Source organism: Vicugna pacos, chromosome 3, assembly GCF_048564905.1.
Source record: "Vicugna pacos chromosome 3, VicPac4, whole genome shotgun sequence".
Taxonomy (NCBI): domain Eukaryota; kingdom Metazoa; phylum Chordata; class Mammalia; order Artiodactyla; family Camelidae; genus Vicugna; species Vicugna pacos.
The window spans coordinates 49932427-49943829 of NC_132989.1; the positions used below are offsets into that span (position 1 = coordinate 49932427).

Consider the following 11403-nt stretch of genomic DNA (forward strand, 5'->3'; position numbering starts at 1 on the left):
TACGGCATACCTAGACGTTTCGAAAGGTGGGAGATGTTTGGCCCCAGACTCTCTGTCCATCATATCACATAACATTAAGAGTCTAATCCTTACGCTATTTCTATGCACCTCTAGACATTTGTATAAGCTGTGAGCATTCAGGTAAACTGTCCAGCCACAGCTGTTATTCGGGCGAAAGGAAGAGCTGGGCATATGGGTATTGGATAAGATAAAATATTTGGGAAAGGAGCTTAAGAGCATAGCAAACACACCTTTCCTCCCTCCTACCATGTACACAAATCAATATGAGGAACAAAGAAAGAGTACAGATCACTCAGACTTCCTAACATGGATGACTTCTGTATGCTCAGCAAATGTAGAAATGGAAAGGTGCACATTTCAGGGCAAGTCAGGTCAATGCTACTCTACTGACCAGGTATTTTCTACCGTGCAGAGTAGTCTGAAAAGAGTCTGAGGGGAATCAAGACTGTATTCAAAACTACACAGAAGCAAAATTCGGAATTTAATGGAGTAAAATTGTACAACTCTAGCTCCAGTCTCGAGACCATAACCATTAAAGCAAGAGTAAAATTATTTATTAACTAAAATTTAACATATAATTTGACTCTCTTTAGGCTGTCATTCATATATACACTCATATATACAATGTATATAATGCATGTGTGTGTGTGTATGTATATATATATATATATTCAGTAGCCTCTGCCCTCCTTAAATGGAAAAGTTACACTGAAGAATTAGAGAAGACAGAAATCACTTGAAAGACTATAATCATGATTATTTCTGATAGATAAATAGATAAAACAATTTAGCTCTATAAACCTTTCCCCCTTTACTATTTTACTTAGTCTTCCCTGAAACATGTGTATCATTTTCAAAGTCATTTTGAAGAAAAACCTTTAGTGTATATTCATAAAATTCTTTTAGAAATAAAAAAAAAAGATCCAGCATATAGGTGATTTATCCAAGGCCTTAAGAGTATGAAGGGACTAGTCCAAGACCTAGGACCTCTAATTTCTAGTGCAATAAACACCCCATACCATAATACTGCTTTTTAATCCAAGCTCTATTTTGCATTTATTACAATGTTTATCCAGTTACACTTAGTAATTCAGATTTACACACACTACATTCAGCCTATTACTGTATATAATGTGATGCAGTGCCTATTGTCTTCTTGGCCACCTGATATGTCTTCCCTCATCCTTCTATTTCTGATTATAAACCTATCCCCCAATTCCCTAGTTTCAGGGTACAAATACTGAGACAAGGTTGATCAACATGAATCAGCCCATTTCTTCTGAACACAGGAAATGGTATGGAAGCCGGGAGCACTGATAAGAATCGAGGACTGACGTGAAGAGACTGGGGAAGAGACAGAGGCTTTTCTGAGAAAATTACTAAACTGGCAATGTCTAATGATGGTCATCTTCCCAACCATATGGAGGGAAACTGCCTGCAAAACAAAGCTGAGAATAGACAAACAGAAACAGACGGATGGGGAGGAAAGTCCTGGCAAGCTTGAGGTCCCAGTGCTACTCCTGATGCTATGGTTCCTACAGAGTTTTCATAGAACTTGACTGGTTTCATAGTGTTCCTGACGATTTGCTAAAGATAATCAAAAATAAAATAACATTATGACAGTGTTTTCCAGGTTGTTTCCCATATTATTTCTGATGATAAATGAAATATAATTGGCCTTTCTGAGTAAGAGTACATTAGACAGTTTCTGAAAAACAATCTGAAAGAAAAACTCATTCATTTCTTGTCTTATTAGAAAATCAAATCCCCTTTCTAGGGAAAATTAATTGCTTAAAATAATTTACATATACTATTCATATATACATATAATTTTCACAAATATTAATGTAATTTTCCTGACTACTTAAAAATTTATGACATCCTTATACAAATGATTTCAGCAATTTTCCTTTAAGTTTCTGTTTATTTCAAACTTAAAGATTTCAACATATAAAGCCTGTTGCATGAGGCCTTTCCCAAACATGCACAGCTGCAAAACTCTGACCAATATCACTGATTTAATTCACTGCTGAAACCTGCCTAGAAGCCTGGATATCAATCTATCTATCAATCTATCTACTTACCTATCTATCTATATGTGTTTGTATATATGTATTAAATAGATAGATAGATTATAGCAGATAGATCTCTGTAGTGTAGATGTATCTGTGTATAAGTCAGGACTCTCCAAAGAAAAAGAACCAATAGGATATATAATATATATCATATGTATTATAAAGAATGTAACGTTTTAAATATCCTATATATTTATTATAAGGAACTGACTCACACAACTACAGAAGCAGAGAAGTCCCATCAGCGCCATCTGCAAGCTGGAGACCCAGGAAAGCAGGTCGTGTAATTTAGGCTCACGAGTCATTCAGTCTGAGTCCAAAGGACTGAGAACCAGGGGAGCCAATGGTGTAAATCTCAATTCAAAAGCCAAAGATGACCCATGTCCCAGCTCATCCAATCAGGCAGAAAGGAACATATCTTCCCTTCCTCCCACTACTGTTCTATTCCGGCCCTCAAAGGACTACCTATATCGGGGAGGGCAAGCCACCTCCCTGATTCAACTGCCAGTCTCTTGGAGAAACACCTTCACGCCCACACCCAGAAATAATGTTTAGTCAAATATATGGGCACCCCATCATCCAGTCATGCTGACATGTAAAAAAAAAAATCACCATATTATTCACCAGACAAGAAGTATCTGTATCTATAGGGATACCTATACATAGCTATATCCCCTACAGTGAATAGGATCAGGCCAAAAAGAGTAAGTCTGAAAGAGAGCAAACGTCTACTTTCATGTTAAGGATAACTGCAACTAACCTCAGCACAGCCTGGGGCACACCAGGCAAAGTAATCACTTACATGGAAAGACTTGTGAGGTTCAAAACATACAGGAGTTTGGCAAGACAGCAATAAGAAAGGAAGAGAATGAATTAATTTTACTTGGATTCGAAGTACATGAGTAGAATTGGTAGTATTTTCTGTCCACATCTGATGTTCTTCAATTCTGTAAAAACCAAGGGAGAACACCCGAGGCAATATAGAGAGCTGGCCAGTCAAGATGCAGAACAAACATGACATCAAATTAAGAGCAAGTATCATTTATGTTTTAATCTTGCAGAAAGTGTACGATCATTCTTTAAACACAGAGAATTTCACACTCATTGTGGAATACTACAATTGAGTAACTTTGTAGACATTATGAATACTAACTTCAAACATTACATGAAGGAAGGTATAGTTTTCACAGTATTTCATTATTTTCATTAATATTCTATTTAATGCTTATGAATTCACAACATCACATTATTGGTTCCATTCTTTTCTTTTTGTAATAGATGCAACTATCAAGAAAAATTCCTGAAGTCACCTATTTTTTACTCTACCGTCCTTGATAGCGAGATAAATATACAATCTAAAGTATCTCTCCGTACCACACCCCTAATGATAGTGCTTTTTCATGAAGTGCTTAAAACCTACAAATACTCTTCAATGAATTTTTCAGATAAGATAAAGACAAATTTCTTAACTACTTCATTTGCTTGAATCCAGTTCTATTACTCTTATGGTGCCAGTTAAAAGCACTTTATTGATCAAAACTGTATTTTTAAAATGAGTTGAAGATAGTCTTAACGATTTTTTATGAACTAGTAACATTAACTGAAAGATACTTTCCATAATTTAAGAAATGATACTTAATGATATGCCACTAAAATGATAGCTATTAAATTTGTGGTACATTAAAATTGCATAAAATACGTTTTCATTGATGTTTATAAATTGATTCTGCCATGTGTACCTGCAAAGTAATTAAAGTTTTAAATTACATACATGCTTTTATTAATGTCCTCTACTGGAAGGTTGGAAAAAACAAAGGCAAGCCTATAATAAATGAAAAATGACTAGAAGCAAAATTAAGAGTTACTGTTAAGGAAAATTTTGAATAATTGGATTGTTAAAACATGGACTAGGTAACCCTGAAATATACCGAGTTTTCTCCCCCTAAAAGTGCTCAGAGTGAATGCCCTTTGTCAGACTACTCAGCATGAGATTCATGAATGAGTTGAGTTAGGAAGATCAGATAAACTTGAATTTCTCTTTTATTGTCTCAACATTAATATTTGATGACCTCCGTAAGCAAAAAAAAAGATTATGCATAAAAAAGGATGGATGCTGAAACAGCAGCAGCTTTGAAAAACAGCAGGGTTTTGAGCAACATTGACTTCACACCTTATTGAAGCCATAAACAGAGTCACCTGGGCTTCTGTAAGACTCTGTGTTGTGAAGCCCAGAAGGCTTAGCCCCTCCACCCTTTCATGGCATGAATCACATGGCACTGTGTCTGTGAGATTCTTCAAGTCAGGGCATATATTTACCTCATTTACTTTTAAATATCCAGCGTAGCCACCAGGTTTTGAAATACATATTCAATAATATTTATTAATGCATAAAAATATAAAGCCAATCTCCACTGTAAAGTCATTCTCTTCCCCCTTTCCATGCCAACATCTTTGGAAGAAGATCACCACGGGCAGCCTACACCTCTGGAGAGGGGAGTTATGCTCCACCTCTTTGAAAGCATTAGAGACTGAAATCTAGCTCCTTGCCCCTCTCATCTCAATTCACAGTAGCCTCAGATTAGAAGAATTGATAATACAGTAGAGTTTCTCTGAGGTTATAAAGGGATCTCTGAGGAATCCCTTTAAATATCTCCCAAAGGGATTACATATCAAAAGGGACGTGCTCTCTGTAAAGACTCTTGAATAAAGTGAACTACTGCACAGGACGGCTGTAGGACAGAGACCACAACGACTGGTACGGACGTCAAGAAGTCACAAGAATACTGGGTGAGATTCATTTCACACGTGTCTTCAAATTTCCTACTCTTATTGGTATTTATATAATAAAATTGTCTCTAGTCCATAAGTGCATATTTCTAGTGTATTTTCATGCTTGTGGTGTGTCTACATCTGAATCTGCTGTTCAAATGTGAAGCCTTTCTTTCCTTTTCTGTATATTTTCTCTCCTTCTTTTGACTAGTTGACATATGGAAACAAAGTGTGTTTGTGTGTGCAGATATAAATGTCTAGATTTAATTACTAGTGATTCAGAATACTGATCTACAAACTTGTCTAAGCAATAATTTATTTGTATCTGAATACGTGGGTATACATGTGTAATATATGTAACTATATGTAATATTTAATATTTTCCAGAAAATGGACTTTGGTTTTCTTTTACTTGCCTAATAATACCATTTGCTTTTAATCAATAAATTTTAATAAAACATGAGATTCACAATTTCTGATTCACTTAAAATGTTAACTCATTCACTTAAAATTTGCAGATACCAACTACAATATTTATAATATAGGTTTACTACAAGTTTCTTCTATACAGCACAGGGAACTATATTCAACGTCTTGTAGCAACCTATAATGAAAAAGAATATGAAAACAAATATATGTATGTATATGTATGACTGGGACATTGTGCTACACACCAGAAATTGACACAACATTGTAAACGGACTATACAACTATACAACAATTAACAATCATCAGAAAAATGCAAATCAAAACCATAATGAGATATCACCTCACAACTGTTAAAACGGCAATGATCAAAAAATCTACAAGTATCAAATGTCAGCGAGGATATGGAGAGAAGGGAACCCAAGTACACTCTCAGTGAGAATGTAAATTGGTGCAGCCAGTATGGAGAACAGTACGGAGGTGTTTTAAAAACTAAAAGCAGAACTACCATATGATAGAGCAATTCCACTCCTGAATATACATCCACAAAAAACCAAAACACTATTTTGAAAAGATACATGCATCCCAATGTTCATAGCGGAACTATTTACTATCGTCAAGATATGGAAGCAACCTAAGTGTCTATCAACAGATGACTAGATAAAGAAGATGTGATATGAATGAAACATTACTCAGACATTAAAAAAATTGATATTCTGCCATTTACAACATGGATGAATTTAGATGGTATCATGCTTAGTGAAATAAATCTAACAGAGAAGGATAAATTATGTTATCATTTTATATGCAGAACCTAAAAACTAAAACAAATGAATGTGTATAACAAAACAGAAACAGACCCGCAGACATAGAGAACAAACTAGTGGTTACCAGTGGAGGGAGGGATGGCGGAAGGGACAAGAGGAAGCCGAGAATTAAGAGATACAAAGTACTATGCTTCAAATAAATAAGCAATAGGCATATATTACACAGTACGTGGAAATATAGCCATTATTTTGTAATAACATTAAATGGAGTATAATTTATAAAAATCTTGAATCATGTTGTACATCTGAAACTAATAGAATACTGCAATTAACTATACTTCAATTAAACAAAGGAAAAACAAGAAGGGTCACAGGAAACATTCTGGTCTGGAGAAAATATAATCATTTGAAGTAAGCACAGATACACATACGTAAAATTCATTGAGTTGTGCATGTAAGATTACTGCACTTTTATGTGTGTATATATATCTCAATAAAAATTTCAATTACAATAATTAAATCAATAATAAGTTAAAATAAAGCTCCCAGATAAATACTGTGGTTGTTCACAAAATTGAGAACCATAATTTTAAATATACGGCTCTCAAGCACAACTACATATTGGAATTGCCATGGGAAGGTTTTATAAACATCTGAATTTCACACAAATTAGTTAAATTAGAATCTCAGGGTATAGAGCCAGGCATTGGTATTTTATAAAGGTTCCCATATGATTCTGAGTGAGACCAGGGTGAAAAACCATAAAAACCATTCCCCAAATAGATTATACCCCCAGTGCCAAAATTACTCCTAGGATAACTTTTTGTTTAAAAAAAATGAATTAATTAATAAGTCAATAATTAACTGGCTTTGGTTACTTTGATTACGTAATCAATAATCAATCTTTTTTTGTACAATCATTGTTTTGGCAGAAATCAGTATAACCTTTACTTAAATTTCAGAGGTCAAAGTAAGCTTCATAGGCTTAGCAAGATTTAATACTGAATTCGGATTCATTCTAAGCGAATTCAGAACAAAACTGAACAGAAGGAGAATCTACATGAAACAAATTGCAGGAAGAGTACTACTAGATTTGAATACTGATATATACTAATAGACAACTTCAGTAGAATATAAAGCTTCTCTAGCCACGTTATCAGCCTTTCCGTACATTTCTGTCTACATGCCCCGAGTAAGCAAACATAAAAATAGCGTGCACCATATATTGAACACCTACATGCCAGACACAGGGATAAACATTTCTAGACATTATCTCATTTAACCTTTACATACACTCAAAAAAAAAATAAACTGTAAGTGAAACTGATACTGAGTTTACAGAAATGAGAAAATGGAAGCTTCACAGTGTTAGTGGTACTTAATCAAGGTCACCCACCTAGAAGGTGTCCAGATTGGGACGATCCAGGTCAACCTAACTCTGAAGCCCTGCTATTTCTACTTCAACCAAGTCCCTGTACTCCTATAATACTATTGTTACGATGCATTTGTCTCTTCTAAAAAGCATCTTTATAAGCATTCTCATAGCCTTCAATTTCTCCAAGAAACAGATGAACTTGATGTGACACTCACAGCAATTTTATCAACTGCTAATTTGGAAATGTTTTTACATGTGAAAATATATCATTGTCATTCCTTACAGCTCACTCTTGTTAACACACCACCACCACTTCCTTGTGTAACTTCATGCTCTTTATTTTGCAAAAACCCATTTCAATTAAAAATAGTGGGTAGTTGCCAGATTCAAACAGCAGTAATTGCTTGTCTTGTAAATTGAATACGCCTATCAAGAATGATTTGAAAAGATATACAGCCTCCTTAATCTTTATTTTATAAAAATAACTTAGCCCCCTAAACAAATTCCATGGCTATCACAGTAAAAACAAATGCCTTCGAAATTAATTGAATCATATGTTGCGTTATTTAATAACCAAATCTAATCTAAAAACTTTTCTTCATTTCATGCTTGTTCTTCCTATTTAATGCAAAAGTTCTAGATAAATATAGAAATATTATAGTACTTTGTATAATTTTTAAATTATGTACTTTCAGTACCATTTCTTAGATAAAATGAGTGAATATATTCAACCATAGCTAAACTTACTCAGTAGAATATTTGCAAATTGGTAGGGAAGCACAGGGATCAGGGAAGACAGCTAGGGTTTGTTAAGATCATCAAAAAACAGAAGATACTTGAGGCTGATGACTGAAGGTCTGCTCTATCAGATCAGGCTTATCTGTGCATCTTCGCACAAATCTGAGAACATCAGAGTGCTCAGAAATTGAAATCTTACTTACTTATAACTAATTAATTAATGGACAGACAAATGTATGGAGTTACCCGGGGTCAGATCCTCGGCTATACAAGTTGAGAACATCAACAAGATATTTTGTTTGCTGTTTCTTTGTTTTCATTTTGTTCCTTTTTTTTTGTTTTTCAATTCCTGAATGATACTAATTTTCTCAGGAAATGGAACACAGAAGAAATCTTTAAAAAGACTTATTTAAGCTAAACTGATAATGTACTAATAGCTCTCATTCATTTGTGTACAACACTTCCTCCTGCTGTGCAGATTCATTAAAAAAACCAAATTATATAAGAAAAGCTGCCCATTCATCACAGAATAAGAAGAAGAAGAAATTTTGCTACTGAATGAAACACAGTTGCATCAGGCTAGCATTTTATCTTTTATATATTCGGAGACATATATACCTAGAATATAATCAGTATTGGTCATTTGAAGCCTTGAGACATCTTCCTCCAGCACTGCAGGAAAGACACTGATAACATTCTTGGTACCAAGTGCTTAAGTGCTTTTTTTTCAATAGTCCTAAATAGGCAATAGGATTTTTCTCATGATAATATTCTTTTAACAATTAACAATCCTCCTTCAGGATGAAGTACTCCAATCTGTCAGTCATTAATCCAAGAAATATTTCACAGTGGACACAGTGATTTCTTCCACTGTAGCAATCCCTGCTTCCTATGAGTCCTCAGTTTCCATGCTAGGAGCCATATGGTTCCATAAAACCTTACCACAGTGGGGAAGTTTGCCAGCTAGACTGAGCCAATCCGCCACCCCATCACCTAGGCCTATGACCACATAACCCACACCAGGCTTACCGGTGAGAATCTTTTTTTGCTATAAAGTGTGCATTGTGGATAAAAGACCTGGAACTCCTGAAGTCACTTTGCTTTTATAGAGGAAGCTACTCAAAAGATGAAACCAATACATAAAGGAAGGTAAGTGAAAAGCCAGAGAAAGTTGCAGAAAGGGAGAATGAGACCCTGACATTATAAACCCCTGGATCAAACAGCACCTAAACCTGAACCACTTCAGGATTGCAGCTGCTTCATGGTCATGCAGCTGAGCAGTCGCACGGGACCGATTCTCCAAAGGGACCCCTTACACGTGGTTTAATGCTCTGGTGTCTCCTTCCTGAAATTCTTAATAATTTCATCTTAGGATCTGTGTTTCTAAAAGAGGTGTTACGGAATAATGGAGCATGTCTATGACCAAAGAAGATATGCCTGGCAACAACCAGCACATGTGGGGCAGTCCAGGGCTCCTGGGACTCTTAGAGCAAAACCCAGCCAGGACCTGGGCACAGATCTGCAGAAGCAGCAGCCAGGGCAGCAGTGGCTGCGGCCGGGAAGAGAGGAGGAGCATCTGGTGGGGCAGTGCATGGGGGAGGGCTCTCCTGTCTTTGCACCCATCCCACTGGCATGGGCACCAACGTTAACTCCAGGGACTGTCAAAACCGTTAGCTGTAAATCACAAGTAAATAAAAGAATATACTTGGACATTGCAATAAAATACATAATGGAACTATTCAAACCCTTCAAAGAGTGTGGAAGCCCTGCTTTTGAAACTGCTGTAACCTGCAACACTGCAAAGCAAATACCCAAAGGCTTAGAGAAATAGAAATTAAAGATAACCGTGCACAGTACCATTGTGTCAGCAGATAAGCTTCCACAAGGTCCTTGAGACCAAGGCTTTCTTCCATCTCGTGCTCCACCATTTCTCCAAGTCTAAGGTTTACAGACGGTCTAAAACTATATGAGAAAACAGAAAAGAACATGGAAGATTCCATGAGAGATTTTAGAAGCCACATCTGGCAGTGCTGCCCAAATTTTGCTGATCAGAACTCAGTCACAGACCTCAAGGTAATGGAAAACGCAGGGCTGCCCTGTTGCAATGAAGAAGGGAATTCAGGTACTGGTGAGCACCACTGCTTCCGGCCCCTGATACTTACGCAAAATTAAAGTTCGCCCCTTTGGGGGAGGGTGTCGATGCTGGCTCATCACCATTCCCACATTTTGATACAGAGACTGTCTCGGATTCCCATTTCTTTACGCTCAATTCTCTACTCATCCCACTGTAATCTGACTTCTGTCTGTACTATTCTAAGGAATACATTTTATTAAAGTCACAATGTCTGTAAACACACACACACCCAATTTCCCACCTAAAGCCTCCGGACTCCGTCTCTTCCCAGCCACTGGCCGGCGTCCCTCCAGACAAAGGCCTCCTCCTCTCTCGACGACCCGCCACCTCTCATCCGCTACGAAGTCCCCTCGGCCCAAGGCCACCGTCCTCCAAAAGCTCCCCAGCAGCCGCCGCGAGGGGCTCGCCCCTGTCTCCTCAGCAACCTGCCCGCATTTCCCTCCGACGACTCCTCTGACTCGGCTTTGGCCCCTAGATTTTGTCCCTCAGACCGCTCCTCAAAAGTGCGCCCCACGCAGCCTTCGCCCGGCTCCCCAAACCTCCCCGGCGTCGGGCACCACGTCCGCGCACCTGCAGAAGCGTCGCGCAGCCGCCGTAGTTGGGCCTCGACGGGGGCGGATATCCGGGCGGAAAACGAGCGCCGCCTGGTGGCCAAAGCAGCCGGGGTCGCGCCGGGGTCGCGCTGGTGTCGCAAGGCAGCCACGAGGTGGCGCTGCTGCTCTGTCACAAATGACATTAACACTCATCAAGGAGCAACTTCAGCCTTTAACTGAAACAACAGTATACATTTTAGCTGACTCTCCCAGTCAGATTCAGTTTCGCGTCCATCTGTGGTACTTTTATCTTTTAGTCATCACCGTTATGGAACGTAATACATTGTATTTTAAATATCTTGTATATGTCTTGCGTAGTCTCCTTAAGGTCAAAGACCATTTCTCTTCGATTGTATGATTTTGATCCTTATTGCAGTGTCTGGAACATCTCAGTGCCTCAGGAAATACTGGTTCACAAACAGGTGAGTCATTCAATAGCCATGTTTTCCATTAAGTATATACACGATGTCCAGCTAAGGATGTCTAACAGGTCGTTGGCTGTATA

General features: G+C 37.5%; 1 long non-coding RNA gene across 2 annotated transcripts in view; it reads right to left on the minus strand.

The window, feature by feature from the left end:
• LOC140695606 (uncharacterized) overlaps window positions 1-10916 on the minus strand; it is a 202621-nt gene extending 191705 nt beyond the window's left edge. For both annotated transcript variants that reach the window (XR_012071281.1, XR_012071280.1), the window contains exons 1-2: window positions 10876-10916; window positions 10029-10133 (exon numbers count right to left, since the gene is read on the minus strand). This is a non-coding gene — a long non-coding RNA (uncharacterized lncRNA). The remainder of the gene's footprint in view (window positions 1-10028; window positions 10134-10875) is intronic.
• Between the last annotated feature and the right edge of the window lie 487 nt (window positions 10917-11403).